Source organism: Eubalaena glacialis, chromosome 6, assembly GCF_028564815.1.
Source record: "Eubalaena glacialis isolate mEubGla1 chromosome 6, mEubGla1.1.hap2.+ XY, whole genome shotgun sequence".
NCBI classification, from domain to species: Eukaryota; Metazoa; Chordata; class Mammalia; order Artiodactyla; family Balaenidae; genus Eubalaena; species Eubalaena glacialis.
Window position 1 is genome coordinate 67801857 of NC_083721.1, and position 20977 is coordinate 67822833.

The 20977-nt window shown below is 38.8% G+C and overlaps 1 protein-coding gene and 1 non-coding gene across 3 annotated transcripts in view; one reads left to right on the forward strand and one right to left on the reverse strand.

Annotated features, from left to right (window-relative positions):
- The window catches only part of GTF2E1 (general transcription factor IIE subunit 1), a 48837-nt gene that overhangs the window by 10602 nt on the left and 17258 nt on the right, over window positions 1–20977 (forward strand). The window lies entirely within an intron of this gene.
- On the reverse strand, window positions 2479–2609 carry LOC133094159 (small nucleolar RNA SNORA70). The gene has a single exon (XR_009701377.1). It is a non-coding gene; the product is annotated as a small nucleolar RNA SNORA70 (small nucleolar RNA).

Here is a 20977-nt window from a genome sequence, read left to right on the forward strand (position 1 = left end):
TTAAATCACGAGTCCCTCTTTTCCTTGTGACTGCAGGAATGCTTTTTGATTTAGACAGATCAGTTTCCTGATCCCCACATCATTGAAATTCCTCTTCAGTTCCTTTAACCTAACATTTTAAAACTGTCAGCGTCCTGTATTCATGAGCCTCTTAAAGACTTGTTTCCTTCGTGCTCACCTTCATAGAGCAGGCTTTTTCCTGTCTTCATCTCTCTCTACTTAAGGCAAGAAGATGTCTTATAAGCAGTGTTTCCAATTCCTGAAATGCTAAAAACACAGGCAAACAAACATAAAAAGAAATCTTTCTAGGATTACTTTGCTCAGTTGCTGGTTTGGAATCTTTGCCCAGGATGGGTTCATTAGAAACTTATACTGGAAAGCTCAGACGTGTGGATTTTGGGGAGACTGATGATGGGACAGAAGGAAGGTGATTATTAGAATAAGTTAAAAAAAAAACAAACTAGTTATGGAAAAATAGTAAGGAACAAATGTCTTCTCTCTGCTACCCTTCACTTTCCACCAAAAGCTTTAGGGCTGATTTTTTAAAAATTTTGCTGCTCTTGATTTTAAGGGTTTGAAAACTTTTTTTAAAAAAATCACCTGTGGGCTTCCCTGGTGGCGCAGTGGTTGAGAATCTGCCTACCAGTGCAGGGGGCACGGGTTCGAGCCCTGGTCTGGGAAGATCCCACATGCCGCGGAGCAACTAGGCCCGTGAGCCACGATTACTGAGCCTGCGCGTCTGGAGCCTGTGCTCCGCAACAAGAGAGGCCGCGATAGTGAGAGGCCCGCGCACCGCGATGAAGAGTGGCCCCCGCTTGCCACAATTAGAGAAAGCCCTGGCACAGAAGACGTAACACAGCCATAAAAAAAAAAAAAAAAAAAAAAAATCATCTGTGTTTTATCTTTTTTGTATTTTGAAGCTGATTACATAGGAACAAACTTATTTGTGAAAGGTTGCTTTTTAGTTTTGATGCTGGCATATAACATTCTGTTGATTATTGTCTTTCAAATAGTCATATCAAAACCACATACTTTTTGCCTGCTCACTGCATGTTGAGATGAATTTGATTTGGGCCTAATTCAGAGAATTTATTATTGATATAAGCTTCAGTATTCACCCAAGTACTACACTTCAATTTATTGTTTTCCCTCCCAGGCATAATACATTTTTTCCCCCTTTATAATGAGTTTCAGAATCTAGGAATAATGCATGATTAGACCAAACCTAGATGTGTTCAGTTAAGGAAGGACAGAAGCCAGTTTCATTGATTAAATTGAGTTTTGGGGGTAGAGTTATATTGGGTACATTATGAATACATTTGAGATCTTCTGAAATTAAAAATACATTAAACGTACTTCTATTTTTTTTCCTTTTGCATGCAAATGAATATTTTACAGTGTTATATGTTCTGCAGTGAATTGCTAAAGGATGATTTTTCAAATTCCATTTTATTATAGGTAAAATAATTATATAAAATATATAACTATGCTCCTCTCATGTCTGTTATTATTTTATAATAGCAATTCCTTTTTTCATACACTTCCCCTTGCCTAAGTAAACTGAAGAAATTTGCTTTATGAAATAAGTTTGGAAATTAGAATAAAGGGTGACTTTTTGAGACTTTAGTATTTGGCTTAACATTTTGATATATATACCCCTGAACATTTTGAGTTATAAAAGGTTTAACAGACGACTTGATAGTGCTTTCAAAGAATATCCCAAGAATGACTGTGTAACTTTTGTGTAATAAAAGGAGTTGAGTGCTTTTGGAGAATTCAAAATAACATTTGTTTTCTTCTAAAAATACGTAAGTAATATATGAATGTAAACTTGTTGAAGACTCAAATAACAGAAAAATAGATAGACTAAAATGGCAAACCTAGTTTTTCTTCTCTATGGTCTCCCGCGCAACCCAGTCCCTACTCTCTCCATCTTTCTCTGTGTTGACAATTGGTAAGTTTTATGATTATATAACTTTTCACTTTATGTCTCCAATCCCACCTCACCCTCCCTCCTCCATAAGCCTTTTTGAAATCTGAGAAAGCAAGGTGATTTTCTTTTTTTTGACAGGAAAGTAGGATTTATTGGTGGGCATGAGTAAGGAGGGGACACTGCCAAAGCTCTCATGAGTGAGAGCCGTTTGTCCAGGAGACCACAACTAGGGATGTATTTGGCCCCACAGCCATCCAGAATGAACCGCTTTTCTGCTGCCATGTTTTCATATTCATCTGCATTAAACTTAGTAAATCCCTAGTTCTTGGAGATGTGGATCTCCTGGTGGCCAGGGAACATGAACTTGGCCCTGAGTTGGGCCTCAGTCACGTGCTCCTTGTTCTGCAGCTTGGTGTGGCTGGATATTATGACTTGGCCAATGTGGACCCTAGCCACTGTGCCCTGGGGCTTTCCAAAGGCACTGTACATACTTGTCTGGAGTCCAGATTGGGGACAGCATCCAGACATGAATGTCCACTGGAAAGGGCTGTCTCCAAGGTCCCTTAGGGCAACCTGTATAAGCAACAGGCTGTACACTGCCCAGGAGGCTGCTGTTTGTAGCCGTTGCACACCAGGCCTCCACAGGGAAAGTGATTCTTAATTAAATATTTTGTTGTTATAACAGCTCTGGTTATTAATGCTTGACCAACTTATGTTAGTATTGTAAGGGTTTTTCAGAGCACTTATTACATTGGGTCTTTTTGTGTAATCAGTGTTTTCAGTGGGTGTGTCATTTTCAGAGGGTTTATTTGTTTTGTTTTGTTTTTTAAGCAGTGGCTATAAGACAGCAAAGTGACAGTGTATTAGGATTCCAGAGCCATGGCTGGCTTCCAGTCTTGGGCTATGTTCGTAACTATTCCCTGAGCAAATCCTACAATCATTGTAGGCCTTTTTTAAGGATATGTAAAATGATAAGTTCAGTCTATTCTATACCATATATGGTTTCTTTCAACTCTAATTTCAAAGCACCCTTTGATTTGGAGAATAGTTGACATTTTAAATAGAGAAGCTATTAGAGAAGCTTGGGGATGTTTTATCACTGCTTTTAGAAGATAATGTCACTTTGATTAATTTGAAATCCTAGGTTAGGAACTGAAACACCTTGTTATAGTAGTGTTCATATAGAAAGTATGCTATGTTGAATTAGGCCGACTTCAGAACACATTGTGGCATAATGGGGAATAATATTTAGGATTTTTGGCAGTCTTATTTTCCCAAGCTCTCCAGTTTACTCCCTTTCCTCATATATACATAATCTATAAAATATTCAGTGGAAGGGGAACCAACGTCCAAATTTGATTCCTAAGATATATACAGTGGTTGGATTTTTACAGAGTGGTAAAATTAATACCATATGTTAGTGATGTGTCTTGAAGTTTGTTTCCTCTTTATTTCACTAAAATCCTAGCAATTCTAGTCCCAGTAACTTGGTTTTAACATGGAACTGTGAATTGTCTTCTGTTTTGTTTTTCCTAGAAGCTTCTTGAGTGAAGGGAAGTAAAAAACTTTTACTCAAATTTTTTTCATAGAATTTTCTAGAAACATTAAGCCATTATCTCTCTCTTTTTCTTTAACATCTTTATTGGAGTATAATTGCTTTACAATGGTGTGTTAGTTTCTGCTTTATAACAAAGTGAATCAGCTATACATATACATATATCCCCATATCTCCTCCCTCTTGCGTCTCCCTCCCACCCTCCCTACCGCACCCCCCTAGGTGATCACAAAGCACTGAGCTGATCTCCCTGTGCTATGCGGCTGCTTCCCACTAGCTATCTATTTTACATTTAGTATTATATATAAGTCCATGCCACTCTCTTACTTCCTACCAGCTTACCCTTCCCCTTCCCCATGTCCTCAAGTCGATTCTCTACGTCTGCGTCTTTATTCCTGTCCTGCCCCTAGGTTCTTCATAACCGTTTTTTTGTTTTGTTTTGTTTTTTCGATTCCATATATATGTGTTAGCATACGGTATTTGTTTTTCTCTTTCTGACTTACTTCACTCTGTATGACAGACTCTAGGTCCATCCACCTCACTACAAATAACTCACTTTCGTTTCCTTTTATGGCTGAGTAATATTTCATTGTATATATGTGCCACATCTTCTTTATCCATTCATCTATCGATGGACAGTTAGGTTGCTTCCATGTCCTGGCTATTGTAAATACAGCTGCAATGAACGTTGTGGTACATGACTCTTTTTGAATTATGGTTTTCTCAGGGTATATGCCCAGTACTGGGATTGCCGGGTTGTATGGTAGTTGTATTTTTAGTTTCTTAAGGAACCTCCATACTGTTCTCCATAGTGGCTGTATCAATTTACATTCCCACCAACAGTGCAAGAGGGTTCCCTTTTCTCCACACCCTCTCCAGCATTTATTGTTTGTAGAGTTTTTGATGATGGCCATTCTGACTGGTGTGAGATGATACCTCATTGTAGTTTTGATTTGCATTTCTCTAATGATTAGTGATGTTGAGCATCCTTTTATGTGTTGGTTGGCAATCTGTATATCTTCTTTGAGAAACATCTATTTAGATCTTCTGTCCATTTTTGGATTGGGTTGTTTGTTTTTTTGATATTGAGATGCATGAGCTGCTTGTAAATTTTGGAGATTAATCCTTTGTCAGTTGCTTCATTTGCAAATATTTTCTCCCATTCTCAGGGTTGTCTTTTGTCTTATCCATGGTTTCCTTTGCTGTGCAAAAGCTTTTAAGTTTCATTAGGTCCCATTTGTTTATTTTTGTTTTTATTTCCATTTCTCTAGGAGGTGGGTCAAAAAGGATCTTGCTGTGATTTATGTCATAGAGTGTTCTGCCTGTGTTTTCCTCTAAGAGTTTGATAGTGCCTGGCCTTACATTTAGGTCTTTAATCCATTTTGAGTTTATTTTTGTGTATGGTGTTAGGGAGTGTTCTAATTTCATTCTTCTACATGTAGCTGTCCAGTTTTCCCAGCACCACATATTGAAGAGGCTGTCTTTTCTCCATTGTATACTCTTGCCTCCTTTATCAAAGATAAGGTGACCATATGTGCGTGAGTTTATCTCTGGGCTTTCTGTCCTGTTCCATTGATCTATATTTCTGTTTTTGTGCCAGTACCATACTGTCTTGATTACTGTAGCTTTGTAGTATAGTCTGAAGTCAGGGAGCCTGATTCCTCCAGCTCTGTTTTTCTTTCTCAAGATTACTTTGGCTATTCGGGGTCTTTTGTGTTTCCATACAAATTGTGAAATTTTTTGTTCTAGTTCTGTGAAAAATGCCATTGGTAGTTTGATAGGGATTGCATTGAATCTGTAGATTGCTTTGGGTAGCATAGTCATTTTCACAATGTTGATTCTTCCAATCCAAGAACATGGTATATCGCTCCATCTGTTTGTACCATCTTTAATTTCTTTCATCAGTGTCTTATGTGTTCTGCATACAGGTCCTTTGTCTCCTTAGGTAGGTTTATTTCTAGGTATTTTATTTTTGTTGCATTGGTAAATGGGAGTGTTTCCTTAATTTTTCTTTCAGATTTTTCATTTCAGATTAGTGTATAGGAATGCCAGAGATTTCTGTGCATTAATTTTGTATCCTGCTACTTTACCAAATTCATTGATTAGCTCTAGTAGTTTTCTGGTAGCGTCTTTAGTAGTCTCTATGTATAATATCATGTCATCTGTAAGCAGTGACAGCTTTACTTCTTCTTTTCCGTTTTGGATTCCTTTTATTTCTTTTTCTTCTGTGATTGCTGTGGCTAAAACTTCCAAAACTATTGAATAATAGTGGTGAGAGTGGGCAGCCTTGTCTTGTTCCTGATCTTAGTGGAAATGGTTTCAGTTTTTCACCATTGAGGACGATGTTGGCTGTGGGTTTGTCATATATGGCCTTTATTATGTTGAGGTAAGTTCCCTCTATGCCTACTTTCTGGAGGGTTTTTATCATAAATGGGTGTTGAATTTTGTCGAAAGCTTTTTCTGCATCTATTGAGATGATTATGTGGTTTTTCACCTTCAATTTGTTAATATGGTGTATCACATTGATTGGTTTGCATACATTGAAGAATCCTTGCATTCCTGGGATAAACCCCACTTGATCATGGTGTATGATCCTTTTAATGTGCTGTTGGATTCTGTTTGTTAGTATTTTGTTGAGGACTTTTGCATCTGTATTCTTCAGTGATATTGGCCTGTAGTTTTCTTTCTTTGTGACATCTTTGTCTGGTTTTATCAGGGTGATGGTGGCCTCATAGAATGAGTTTGGGAGTGTTCCTCCTTCTGCTATATTTTGGAAGAGTTTGAGAAGGATAGGTGTTAGCTATTCTCTAAATGTTTAAGCCATTATCTCTTGCTTAGATTTTGCACTACTCTTTTAGCTGGTCTCCTTGCTTTCATTCTTGATTCTCATGTAGACCATCACAGCAGCCATTGACCCTTGTAAAAAACACATTAGGTTATGTCACTCTTCTGTTCAAAACCCTCCAAAGGCTTGACCCCTCAGAAAAGTCAAAGTCCTTAGTAGAACTTGGAAGGTCTTTTATCTATTCTTTTCCCTTCTCCTCCATCCCCTCCTACTCCACCCCACCCCCCATTTCAGTTACTATTTCTACCATTCTCCCTTCCTTGTTCACTCCACAGCAGCCGCACTGTGCCTTGCACTCACCAGGCATCCCTTTACTTCTCCTTCCCTTTTATTTTTTTATTAACATCTTTATTGGAGTAAAATTGCTTTACAATGGTGTGTTAGTTTCTGCTTTAAAACAAAGTGAATCAGCTATACATATACATATATCCCCATATCTCCTCCCTCTTGCGTCTCCCTTCCATCCTCCCTATCCCACCCCTCTAGGTGGTCACAAAGCACGGGGCTGATCTCCCTGTGCTACGTGGCTGCTTCCCACTAGCTATCTTTTTTACATTTGGTAGTATATATAAGTCCTTGCCTTTTTATATGCTGTTTCCCTTTGTCCAGATATCTACGTGACTTGCTCCTTTATATCTTTTTAGTCTCTGCTTACACATTGCTGTATCAGAGAGGCCTTCCCTGATTTTCCTGTATAATAAGCAATACCCCTTTCTACCACCCTCCTTTTTTTATCCTCTTTCCCTGCTTTGTTTTTATTGATTGATTGATTGATTGATTTAACCTTTTTATTGGACTATAATTGCTTTACAGTGGTGTGTTAGTTTCTGCTTTATAACAAAGTGAATCAGTTATACATATACATATATCCCCATATCTCTTCCCTCTTGCGTCTCCCTCCCTCCCACCCTCCCTATCCCACCCTTCTAGCTGGTCACAAAGCACTGAGCTGATTTCCCTGTGCTATGTGACTGCTTCCCACTAGCTATCTATTTTTCATTTGATAGTGTATATATGGCAATATATACACTACCACTCTCTCACTTTGTCCCAGCTTACCATTCCCCCTCCCTCTGTCTTCAAGTCCATTCTCTAGTAGGTCTGCGTCTTTATTCCTGTCTTGCCCCTAGGTTCTTTTTTTTTTTTTTTTTTTTTTAAACATCTTTATTGAAGTATAATTGCTTTACAATGGTGTGCTAGCTTCTGCTTTACAACAAAGTGAATCAGTTACACATATACATATGTTGCCATATCTCTTCCCTCTTGCATCTCCCTCCCTCCCACCCTCCCTATCCCACCCCTCTAGGTGGTCACAAAGCACCGAGCTGATCTCCCTGTGCTATGCGGCTGCTTCCCACTAGTTATCTATTTTACATTTGGTAGTGTATATATGTCCATGACACTCTCTCACCCTGTCACATCTCACCCCTCCCCCTCCCCATATCCTCAAGTCCATTCTCTAGTAGGTCTGTGTCTTTATTCCCATCTTGCCACTACGTTCTTCATGACCTCTTTTTTTTTTTTTCCCTTAGATTCCATATATATGTGTTAGCATACTGTATTTGTTTTTCTCTTTCTGACTTACTTCACTCTGTATGACAGACTCTAACTCCATCCACCTCATTACAAACACCTCCATTTCATTTCTTTTTATGGCTGAGTAATATTCCATTGTATATATGTGCCACATCTACTTTATCCATTCATCCGATGATGGCCACGTAGGTTGCTTCCATGTCCTGGCTATTGTAAACAGAGCTGCAATGAATATTTTGGTACATGACTCTTTCTGAATTATGGTTTTCTCAGGGTATATGCCCAGTAGTGGGATTGCTGGGTCATATGGTAGTTCTATTTTTAGTTTTTTAAGGAACCTCCATACTGTTCTCCATAGTGGCTGTATCAATTTACATTCTCACCAACAGTGCAAGAGTGTTCCCTTTTCTCCACACCCTCTCCAGCATTTATTGTTTCTAGATTTTTTGATGATGGCCATTCTGACCGGTGTGAGATGATACCTCATTGTAGTTTTGATTTGCATTTCTCTAATGATTAAAGATGTTGAGCATTCTTTCATGTGTCTGTTGGCAATCTGTATCTCTTCTTTGGAGAAATGTCTATTTAGGTCTTCTGCCCATTTTTGGATTGGGTTGTTTGTTTTTTTGTTATTGAGCTGCATGAGCTGCTTGTAAATCTTGGAGATTAATCCTTTGTCTGTTGCTTCATTTGCAAATATTTTCTCCCATTCTGAGGGTTGTCTTTTGGTCTTGTTTATGGTTTCCTTTGCTGTGCAAAAGCTTTTAAGTTTCATTAGGTCCCATTTGTTTATTTGTGTTTTTATTTCCATTTCTCTAGGACCTGGGTCAAAAAGGATCTTGCTGTGACTTATGTCATACAGTGTTCTGCCTATGTTTTCCTCTAAGAGTTTGATAGTGTCTGGCCTTACACTTAGGTCTTTAATCCATTTTGAGTTTATTTTTGTGTATGGTGTTAGGGAGTGTTCTAATTTCATACTTTTACATGTACCTGTCCAATTTTCCCAGCACCACTTATTGAAGAGGCTGTCTTTTCTCCACTGTATATGCTTGCCTCCTTTATCAAAGATAAGGTGACCATATGTGCGTGGGCTTATCTCTGGGCTTTCTATCCTGTTCCATTGATCTATATTTCTGTTTTTGTGCCAGTACCAAACTGTCTTGATGACTGTAGCTTTGTAATATAGTCTGAAGTCAGGGAGCCTGATTCCTCCAGCTCCATTTTTCGTTCTCAAGATTGCTTTGGCTATTCGGGGTCTTTTGTGTTTCCATACCAATTGTGAAATTTTTTGTTCTAGTTCTGTGAAAAATGCCAGTGGTAGTTTGATAGGGATTGCATTGAATCTGTAGATTGCTTTGGGTAGCATAGTCATTTTCACAATGTTGATTCTTCCAATCCAAGAACATGGTATATCTCTCCATCTATTTGTATCATCTTTAATTTCTTTCATCAGTGTCCTATAATTTTCTGCATACAGGTCTTTTGTCTCCTTAGGTAGGTTTATTCCTAGGTATTTTATTCTTTTTGTTGCAATGGTAAACGGGAGTGTTTTCTTAATTTCACTTTCAGATTTTTCATCATTAGTATACAGGAATGCAAGAGATTTCTGTGCATTAATTTTGTATCCTGCTACTTTACCAAATTCATTGATTAGCTCTAGTAGTTTTCTGGTAGCATCTTTTGGATTCTCTATGTATAGTATCATGTCATCTGCAAACAGTGACAGCTTTACTTCTTCTTTTCCGATTTGGATTCCTTTTATTTCTTTTTCATCTCTGATTGCTGTGGCTAACACTTCCAAAACTATGTTGAATAATAGTGGTGAGAGTGGGCAACCCTGTCTTGTTCCTGATCTTAGTGGAAATGGTTTCAGTTTTTCACCATTGAGGACAATATTGGCTGTGGGTTTGTCATATACGGCCTTTATTATGTTGAGGAAAGTTCCCTCTATGCCTACTTTCTGCAGGACTTTTATCATAAATGGGTGTTGAATTTTGTCGAAAGCTTTCTCTGCATCTATTGAGATGATCATATGGTTTTTCTCCTTCAATTTGTTAATATGATGTATCACGTTGATTGATTTGCGTATATTGAAGAATCCTTGCATTCCTGGAATAAACCCCACTTGATCATGGTGTATGATCCTTTTAATGTGCTGTTGGATTCTGTTTGCTAGTATTTTGTTGAGGATTTTTGCATCTATGTTCATCAGTGATATTGGCCTGTAGTTTTCTTTCTTTGTGACATCTTTGCCTGGTTTTGGTATCAGGGTGATGGTGGCCTCGTAGAATGAGTTGGGGAGTGTTCCTCCCTCTGCAATATTTTGGAAGAGTTTGAGAAGGATAGGTGTTAGCTCTTCTCTAAATGTTTGATAGAATTCGCCTGTGAAGCCATCTGGTCCTGGGCTTTTGTGTGTTGGAAGATTTTTAATCACAGTTTCAATTTCAGTGCTTGTGATTGGTCTGTTCATATTTTCAATTTCTTCCTGGTTCAGTCTCGGCAGGTTGTGCATTTCTAAGAATCTGTCCATTTCTTCCAGGTTGTCCATTTTATTAGCATAGAGTTGCTTGTAGTAATCTCTTATGATCGTTTGTATTTCTGCAGTGTCAGTGGTTACTTCTCCTTTTTCATTTCTAATTCTATTAATTTGAGTCTTCTCCTTTTTTCTCTTGATGAGTCTGGCTAATGGTTTATCAATTTTGTTTATCTTCTCAAAGAACCAGCTTTTAGTTTCATTGATTTTTGCTATTGTTTCCTTCATTTATTTCTGATCTGATCTTTATGATTTCTTTCCTTCTGCTAGCTTTGGGGTTTTTTTGTTCTTCTTTCTCTAATTGCTTTAGGTGCAAGGTTAGGTTGTTTATTCGAGATGTTTCCTGTTTCTTGATGTAGGCTTGTATTGCTATAAACTTCCCTCTTAGAACTGCTTTTGCTGCATCCCATAGGTTTTGGATCGTCGTGTCTCCATTGTCATTTGTTTCTAGGTATTTTTTGATTTCCCCTTTGATTTCTTCAGTGATCACTTCGTTATTAAGTAGTGTATTGTGTAGCCTCCATGTGTTTGTATTTTTTACAGATCTTTTCCTGTAATTGATATCTAGTCTCATAGCGTTGTGGTCGGAAAAGATACTTGATACGATTTCAATTTTTTAAAATTTACCAAGGCTTGATTTGTGACCCAAGATATGATCTATCCTGGAGAATGTTCCATGAGCACTTGAGAAAAATGTGTATTCTGTTGTTTTTGGGTGGAATGTCCTATAAATATCAATTAAGTCCATCTTGTTTAATGTATCATTTAAAGCTTGTGTTTCCTTATTTATTTTCATTTTGGATGATCTGTCCATTGGTGAAAGTGGGGTGTTAAAGTCCCCTACTATGATTGTGTTACTGTCGATTTCCCCTTTTATGGCTGTTAGTATTTGCCTTATGTATTGAGGTGCTCCTATGTTGGGTGCATAAATATTTACAATTGTTATACCTTCCTCTTGGATGGATCCCTTGATCATTATATAGTGTCCGTCTTTGTCTCTTGTAATTGTCTTTATTTTAAAGTCTATTTTGTCTGATATGAGAATTGCTACTCCAGCTTTCTTTTGATTTCCATTTGCATGGAATATCTTTTTCCATCCCCTCACTTTCAGTCTGTATGTGTCTCTAGGTCTGAAGTGGGTCTCTTGTAGACAGCATATATATGGGTCTTGTTTTTGTATCCATTCAGCCAGTCTGTGTCTTTTGGTGGGAGCATTTAATCCATTTACATTTAAGGTAATTATCGATATGTATGTTCCTATTCCCATTTTCTTAAATGTTTTGGGTTTGTTATTGTAGGTGTTTTCCTTCTCTTGTGTTTCTTGCCTAGAGAAGTTCCTTTAGCATTTGTTGTAAAGCTGGTTTGGTGGTGCTGAACTCTCTCAGCTTTTGCTTGTCTGTAAAGGTTTTAATTTCTCCATCAAATCTGAATGAGATCCTTGCTGGGTAGAGTAATCTTGGTTGTAGGTTTTTCTCCTTCATCACTTTAAGTATATCCTGCCACTCCCTTCTGGCTTGCAGTGTTTCTGCTGAAAGATCAGCTGTTAACCTTATGGGGATGCCCTTGTGTGTTATCTGTTGTTTTTCCCTTGCTGCTTTTAATATGTTTTCTTTATATTTAATTTTTGATAGTTTGATTAATATGTGTCTTGGTGTGTTTCTCCTTGCATTTATCCTGTATGGGACTCTCTGTGCTTCCAGGACTTGATTAACTATTTCCTTTCCCATATTAGGGAAGTTTTCAACTATAATCTCTTCAAATATTTTCTCAGTCCCTTTCTTTTTCTCTTCTTCTTCTGGGACCCCTATAATTCGAATGTTGGTGCGTTTAATGTTGTCCCAGAGGTCTCTGAGACTGTCCTCAGTTCTTTTCATTCTTTTTTCTTTATTCTGGTCTGCAGTAGTTATTTCCACCATTTTATCTTCCAGGTCACTTATCCGTTCTTCTGCCTCAGTTATTCTGCTATTGATCCCATCTAGAGTATTTTTAATTTCATTTATTGTGCTTGTCATCGTTTCTTGGTTCCTCTTTAGTTTTTCTACGTCCTTGTTAAATGTTTCTTGCATTTTGTCTATTCTATTTCCAAGACTTTGGATCATCCTTACTATCATTATTCTGAATTCTTTTTCAGGTAGACTACCTATTTCCTCTTCATTTGTTAGGTCTGGTGTGTTTTGACCCTGCTCCTTCATCTGCTGTGTGTTTTTCTGTCTTCTCATTTTGCTTATCTTACTGTGTTTGGGGTCTCCTTTTCACAGGCTGCAGGTTCGTAGTTCCCGTTGTTTTTGGTATCTGTCCCCAGTGGCTAAGGTTGGTTCAGTGGGTTGTGTAGGTTTCCTGGTGGAGGGAACTAGTGCCTGTGTTCTGGTGGATGAGGCTGGATGTTGTCTTTCTGGTGGGTTCGTCCACGTCTGGTGGTGTGTTTTGGGGTGTCTGTGGCCTTATTATGATTTTAGGCAGCCTCTCTGTTAATGGATGGGGCTGTTCCTCTCTTGCTAGTTGTTTGGCATAGGGTGTCCGGCACTGTAGCTTGCTGGTCGTTGAGTGAAGCTGGGTCTTGATGTTGAGATGGAGATCTGTGAGAGATTTTCGCCGTTTAGTATTACGTGGAGCTGGGAGGTCTCTTGTGGACCAGTGTCCTGAAGTTGGCTCTCCCACCTCAGAGGCACAGCCCTGATGCCTGGCTGGAGCACCAAGAGCCTTTCATCCACACGGCTCAGAATAAAAGGGAGAAAAAATGGAAAGAAAGAAAAAAAGAGGATAAAATAAAATAAAATAAAGCAATTATAATAAAAAATAAGAAGAAAAATTATTAAGAGTAAATTTATTAAGAAAAAAAATTTTTAAAAATAGATTTATTAATTTTTTATACTAAAAATAAGAAAAAAATTATTTAGAAAAAATTTATTAAGAAAAAATTTTTTTTAATTTTTTAAAATAAAAAATGTGAAAAAACTTATTAAAAATTTTTTTAAAAATAGAAAATAAGGAAAAAATTATTAAGAAAACATTTATTAGGGAAAAAAAAAAATTTTAAGCCAAAAAAAAAAAAAAAAAAAAAAACGGACGGACCTAACCCTAGGACTAACGGTGAGAGCAAAGCTATACAGACAAAATCTCACCCAGAAGCATACACATCTACACTCACAAAAAAAAGGAAAAGGGGAAAAGTTAATATATCCTGCTCCCAAAGTCCATCTCCTAAATTTGGGATGATTCGTTGTCTATTCAGGTATTCAACAGATGCAGGCACATCAAGTTGTTTGTGGAGCTTTAATCCGCTGCTTCTGAGGCTGCTGGGAGAGATTTCCCTTTCTCTTCTTTGTTCGTACAGCTCCCGGGGTTCAGCTTTGGATTTGGACCCGCCTCTGCATGTAGGTCGCCTGAGGGCGTCTGTTCCCCGCCCAGACAGAACGGGGTTAAAGGAGCAGCTGCTTCGGGGGCTCTGGCTCAGTCAGGCTGGGGGGAGGGAGCGGTACGGAGGAGGCGGGACGAGCCTGCGGCGGCAGAAGCCGGCGTGACGTTGCAGCAGCCTGAGGCGCGCCGTGCGCTCTCCCGCGCGGAAGTTGTCCCCAGATTACAGGAGCCTGGCCGTGGCGGGCTGCACAGGCTCCCGGGAGGGGCGGTGTGGAGAATGACCTGTGCTCGCCCACAGGCTTTTTGGTGGCGGCAGCAGCAGCCTCAGCGTCTCATGCCCGTCTCTGGGGTCCGCGCTGATAGCCGCGGCTCGCGCCCGTCTCTGGAGTTCGTTTAAGTGGCGCTCTGAATCCCCTCTCCTTGCACGCCGCGAAACAAAGAGGCAAGAAAAAGTCTCCTGCCTCTTCGGCAGCTGCAGACTTTTTCTCGTGCACCCTCCCGGCTAGTTGTGGTGCGCTAGACCCTTCAGGCTGTGTTCACGCAGCCAACCCCAGTCCTCTCCCTGGGATCCGACCGAAGCCCGCGCCTCAGCTCCCAGCCCCCGCCCGCCCCGGCGGGTGAGCAGACAAGCCTCTCGGGCTGGTGAGTGCTGCTCGGCGCCGAGCCTCTGTGCGGGAATCTCTCCGTTTTTCCCTCTGCGTCCCTGTTGCTGTGGGATCCGCGCTGATAGCCGCGGCTCGCGCCCGTCTCTGGAGCTCGTTTAGGCGGCGCTCTGAATCCCCTCTCCTTGCGCGCCGCGAAACAAAGAGGCAAGAAAAATTCTCTTGCCTCTTTGGCAGCTGCAGTCTTTTTCCCGGACTCCCTCCCGGCTAGCACCGAAGCCCGAGCCCCAGCTCCCAGGCCCCGCCCGCCCCGGCGGCTGAGCAGACAAGCCTCTCGGGCTGGTGAGTGCTGGTCGGCACCGCTCCTCTGTGCGGGAATCTCCGCCTTGCCCTCCGCACCAACGTGGCTGCGCTCTCCTCCGTGGCTCCGAAGCTTCCCCCCTCTGCTACCCGCAGTCTCTGCCCACGAAGGGGCTTCCTAGTGTGTGGAAACCTTTCCTCCTTCACAGCTCCCTCCCACTGGTGCAGGTCCTGTCCCTATTCTTTTGTCTCTGTTATTTCTTTTTTCTTTTGCCCTACCCAAGTACGTGGGGATTTTCTTGCCTTTTGGGAGGTCTGACGTCTTCTGCCAGCGTTCAGTGGGTGTTCTGTAGGAGCAGTTCCACGTGTAGATCCCCTAGGTTCTTCATGGCCAATTTTTTTTTTTTTTAGATTCCATATATTTGTGTTAGCATACAGTATTTGTTTTTCTCTTTCTGACTTACTTCACTCTGTACGCCAGCCTCTAGGTCCATCCACCTCACTACAAATAACTCAATTTTGTTCCTTTTTATGGCTGAGTAATATTCCATTGTATATATGAGCCACATCTTCTTTATCCATTCATCTATCGATGGACAGTTAGGTTGCTTCCATGTCCCGGCTATTTTAAATAGAGCAGCAATGAACATTGTGGTATATGACTCTTTTTGAATTATGGTTTTCTCAGGGTATATGTCAAGTAGTGGGATTGCTGGGTCGTATGGTAGTTGTATTTTTAGTTTTTTAAGGAACCTCCATACTGTTCTCCATAGTGGCTGTATCAATTTACATTCCCACCAACAGTGTATGAGGGTTCCCTTTTCTCCACACCCTCTGCAGCATTTATTGTTTGTAGACTTTTAATGATGGCCATTCTGACCGGTGTGAGATGATATCACATTGTAGTTTTGATTTGCATTTCTCTAATGATTAATGATGTCGAGCATTCTTTTATGTGTTTTTTGGCAATCTGTATATCTTCTTTGGATAAATGTTTATTTAGGTCTTCTGTCCATTTTTGGATTGGGTTGTTTGTTTTTTTGATATTGAACTGCATGAGCTGCTTGTAAATTTTGGAGATTAATCCTTTGTCAGTTGCTTCATTTGCAAATATTTTCTCCCATTCTGAGGGTTGTCCTTTCGTCTTGTTTATGGTTTCCTTTGCTGTGCAAAAGCTTTTAAGTTTCATTAGGTCCCATTTGTTTATTTTTGTTTTTATTTCCATTTCTCTAGGAAGTGGGTCAAAAAGGATCTTGCTGTGATTTATGTCATAGAGTGTTCTGCCTATGTATTCCTCTAAGCGTTTTATAGTGTCTGGCCTTACATTTAGGTCTTTAATCCATTTTGAGTTTATTTTTGTGTATGGTGTTAGGGAGTGTTCTAATTTCATTCTTTTACATGTAGCTGTCCAGTTTTCCCAGAACCACTTATTGAAGAAACTCTCTTTTCTCCATTGTATATTATTGCCTCCTTTATCAAAGATAAGGTGACCATATGTGCGTGAGTTTATCTCTGGGCTTTCTATCTTGTTCCATTGATCTATATTTCTGATTTTGTGCCAGTACCATACTGTCTTGATTACTGTAGCTTTGTAGTATAGTCTGAAGTCTGGGAGCCTGATTCCTCCAGCTCCGTTTTTCTTTCTCAGATTGCTTTGGTTATTCGGGGTCTTTTGTGTTTCCATACAAATTGTGAAATTTTTTGTTCCAGTTTTGTGGAAAATGCCATTGGTAGTTTGATAGGGATTGCATTGAATCTGTAGATTGCTTTGGGTAGTAGAGTCATTTTCACAATGTTGATTCTTCCAATCCAAGAACATGGTATATCTCTCCATCTGTTTGTGTCATCTTTAATTTCTTTCATCAGTGTCTTATAATTTTCTGCACACAGGTCTTTTGTCTCCTTAGGTAGGTTTATTCCTAGGTATTTTATTCTTTTTGTTGCAGTGGTAAATGGGAGTGATTCCTTAATTTCTCTTTCAGATTTTTCATCATTAGCGTATAGGATTGCCAGAGATTTCTGTGCATTAATTTTGTATCCTGCTACTTTGCCAGATTCATTGATTAGCTCTAGTAGTTTTCTGGTAGCATATTTAGGATTCTCTATGTATAGCATCATGTCATCTGCAAACAGTGACAGCTTTACTTCTTCTTTTCCAATTTGGATTCCTTTTATTTCTTTTTCTTCTCTGATTGCTGTGGCTAAAACTTCCAAAACTATATTGAATAATAGTGGTGAGAGTGGACAACCTTATCTTGTTCCTGATCTTAGTGGAAATGGTTTCAGTTCTTCACCACTGAGGACGATGTTCGCTGTGGGTTTGTCATATATGGCCTTTATTATGTTGAGGTAAGTTCCCTCTATGCCTACTTTCTGGAGGGTTTTTATCATAAGTGGGTGTTGAATTTTGTCGAAAGCTTTCTCTGCATCTATTGAGATGATCATATGATTTTTCTCCTTCAATTTGTTAACATGGTGTATCACATTGATTGATTTGCATATATTGAAGAATCCTTGCATTCCTGGGATAAACCCCACTTGATCATCGTGTGTGATCCTTTTAATGTGCTGTTGGATTCTGTTTGCTAGTATTATGTTGAGGATTTTTGCATCTATGTTCATCAGTGATATTGGTCTGTAGTTTTCTTTTATTGTGACATCTGTGTCTGGTTTTGGTATCAGCGTGATGGTGGCCTCGATAATTACCTTAAATGTGAATGGATTAAATGCTCCAACCAAAAGACATAGACTGGCTGAACGGATACAAAAACAAGACCCGTGTATATGCTGTCTAAAAGAAACCCACTTCGGACCTAGGGACACATACAGACTGAAAGTGTGGGGATGGAAAAAGATATTCCATGCAAATGGAAATCAAAAGAAAGCTGGAGTAGCAATTCTCATATCACACCAAATAGAGTTTAAAACAGTATTACAAGAGACAAAGAAGGACACTACATAATGATCAAGGGATCAGTCCAAGAAGAAAATATAACAATTGTAAATATTTATGAACCCAACATAGGAGCACCTCAATACATAAGGCAAATGCTAACAGCCATAAAAGGGGAATCGACAGTAACACAATCATAGTAGGGGAATTTAACACCCCACTTTCACCAATGGACCGATCATACAAAATGAAAATAAATAAGGAAACATAAGCTTTAGATGATACATTAAACAAGATTGACTTAATTGATATTTATAGGACATTCCATCCAAAAAGAACAGAATACACTTTCTTCTCAGGTGCTCATGGAACATTCTCCAGGATAGATCACATCTTGGGTCACAAGTCAAGCCTTGGTAAATTTAAGAAAATTGAAATCGTATCAAGTATCTTTTCTGACCACAACGCTATGAGACTAGATATCAATTACAGGAAAAAATCTGTAAAATATACAAACACATGGAGGCTAAACAATACACTACTTAATAACCAAGAGATCACTGAAGAAATCAAAGAGGAAATCAAAAAATACCTAGAAACAAATGACAATGAAAACACGATGACCCAAAACCTATGGGATGCAGCAAAAGCAGTTCTAAGAGGGAAGTTTATAGCAATACAATCCTACCTTAAGAAACAAGAAACATCTCAAATAAACAACCTAACCTTGCACCTAAAGCAATTAGAGAAAGAAGAACAAAAAAACCCCAAAGTTAGCAGAAGGAAAGAAATCATAAAGATCAGATCAGAAATAAATGAAAAAGAAATGAATGAAATGATAGCAAAGATCAATAAAACTAAAAGCTGGTTCTTTGAGAAGATAAACAGAATTGATAAACCACTAGCCAGACTCATCAAGAGAAAAAGGGAGAAGACTCAAATCAATAGAATTAGAAATGAAAAAGGGAAAGTAACAACTGACACCGCAGAAATACAAAGGATCATGAGAGATTACTACAAGCAACTATATGCCAATAAAATGGACAACCTGGAATAAGTGGACAAATTCTTAGAAATGCACAACCTTCTGAGACTGAACCAGGAAGAAATAGAAAATATGAAGAGACTTATCACAAGCACTGAAATTGAAACTGTGATTAAAAATCTTCCAACAAACAAAAGCCCAGGACCAGATGCCTTCAGAGGCGAATTCTATCAAACATTTAGAGAAGAGAACTCCTATCCTTCTCAAACTCTTCCAAAATATAGCAGAGGGAGGAACACTCCCAAACTCATTCTAGGAGGCCACCTGCTTTGTTTTTCTTTATTATACTTATCAACACCTGACGTTATTTTTTGTCTTGACTACTCCCCAGTAGAATGTGAGCTCCAAAAAAGCAGCTCAGAAGATGATTAGGAAGATTTAGGGAGGAAGAATGTGGGAAATCCTTGGGACGTTAGTTGTGCCAGGTTGGAATGAGGACTGTGCAGCAGGGAAGGTTTGATCCTGCCTGTTTCTTTGGCCAGCCTTGAGGACCTGGGCTGCAGCATGACTCCTGCTTCAGCACTGCAGCACCTGTAGCATATCAAAACAATTGGGCTTCTTTTATTTTGATTGATTGATTGATTTTTTTTTTTGTAGGAAGATGGCTGAGTAATATTCCAGTTGCAATTAATATGTTTGACAAATCTTTGACAGTGAACTCTAGGCATTAGCTCATGACCTATTCATTGTGTATTTTGGAGTGAAGAAGGAAAAACCACAATCCAAGTAATATCTAATTATTTGGGGATTTGACCCATAATGTCCTCTTCCCTTTTCCTCAGTTATGATAAATTTCCAAAGCATTTTCTTCTTGTTAAACTAAGGAGGGTAAACGTTTTTTTCCCCTTTGGTTTTACCTGTATTTTTATTCATTGTTCCCTTGACTGAATACTCACATAATTAAAATGATGAGTAAACAGTTAAGTAGAAGACCTGGGCCAGCATAATAGACACCACCTGAATTTTCTTTTTCTGTGTTTAGCAAAGGAAAATGTTATGTTTGAATTTTGTTGAACATTACTGTTTTTTTTTTCCTTTTGTTCCCAGTCCCTTCTCTCCCCTCCCCCATGTCTCTGATTCCTTTTTATTTTTACATTTATTTTTATTTTTACATTTCTTATTTCTGGCGAAAGTTAAAATTGTATGGCCGTCTTTCCCCTCACTCTCCCTCTTCTTTCCCTCTCATCCCAACAAGTAGGTCTCTATTTCTTTTCTCATTTTGGAGTAATAACTTACCTTCACTAGAAGAGTCCTGAGTCATAGAATTGGGACATTCATATACTACTGCATGGACAACCCTAAAACATAGTTTTGAAATATCTATTTTTAAAAGATCTTTTTTCTCCCTATTTTCAATGCCTGGTAATTATCTACATCTGGATATATTTTAATCCTTCTTGCAAACCTGATACATTAAGACTCAGCTGAGTCAATGCCAGGCATGTGATGCACATTTAATGTTAAATAAATTTTTTGTTACAAATCCTCTCTTCTGTTCCATATTTTTAAAAATTAGAACCTATGTATATACATGGGAAAAGTTTGCTAAATTGTAGCTGGCAGGGATGACAGGAGGTTAGGAAAGGGATGTGTAATTCAGGATGGTACGGTGAATTTACTCTTTTGAATCAGAAAGATTTGTATTTGAATCCAGGCTTAATGCTTTTTGCTTTTAAGCTATGACCTGGTGAACTTAACTTCTCTGAGTCTTTATTCCCTCATATGTTAGATTTGAATAATACTCTTGCACAGACTTGGCTATGATGAATACATGGGAATATTTGTAAAGTAGCTTTTTTAGTTTTTTTTGTGTGTGTGTAGTTTATGGGTGTATATGATCAGACATATATGTTATCATTGAACTCTTCTTTTTCTCCTTATCTCATCATCTGTCAAGCTTTGCCTAAAGAATCCTTGTAGCCTTCATTTTCTCTCTGCTGCCGCATTCTTTGATCTAGCTTGCATGTTCTCCCTTATGTGGCTTCTTGGTCTTATGTGTGGCAAGGGAAAAATGGTAAAGAGCTCTGTGTTTCAATTCCAGTTTCTTCTCTTATTGAATAGTATATTCTGTGCAGTATAGTATAGTCCAGTTTCAAGAAGAGTTGGGATATTTATGATATTGATTACTTAACAGCAGCTCTCCACCAGGGGTATGCATTAGATTCCTTGTCTACAGATACCTTTCATCTCTATTAAACTTTAAGCGTCTTGATGACAGATTCTGTGTCTATATGTGTTACACTACTGCCCCCTCAGTAGAATGGTACTTTGTACAGTGTGTGCTGAGCCCCATCTCCCTTTCAGATTTTGGGGAAATTGATTTGCATTTTTATAATGTTTAGTAAAATTTATAAAAAATGCTCCTGGTATGTTAAGCT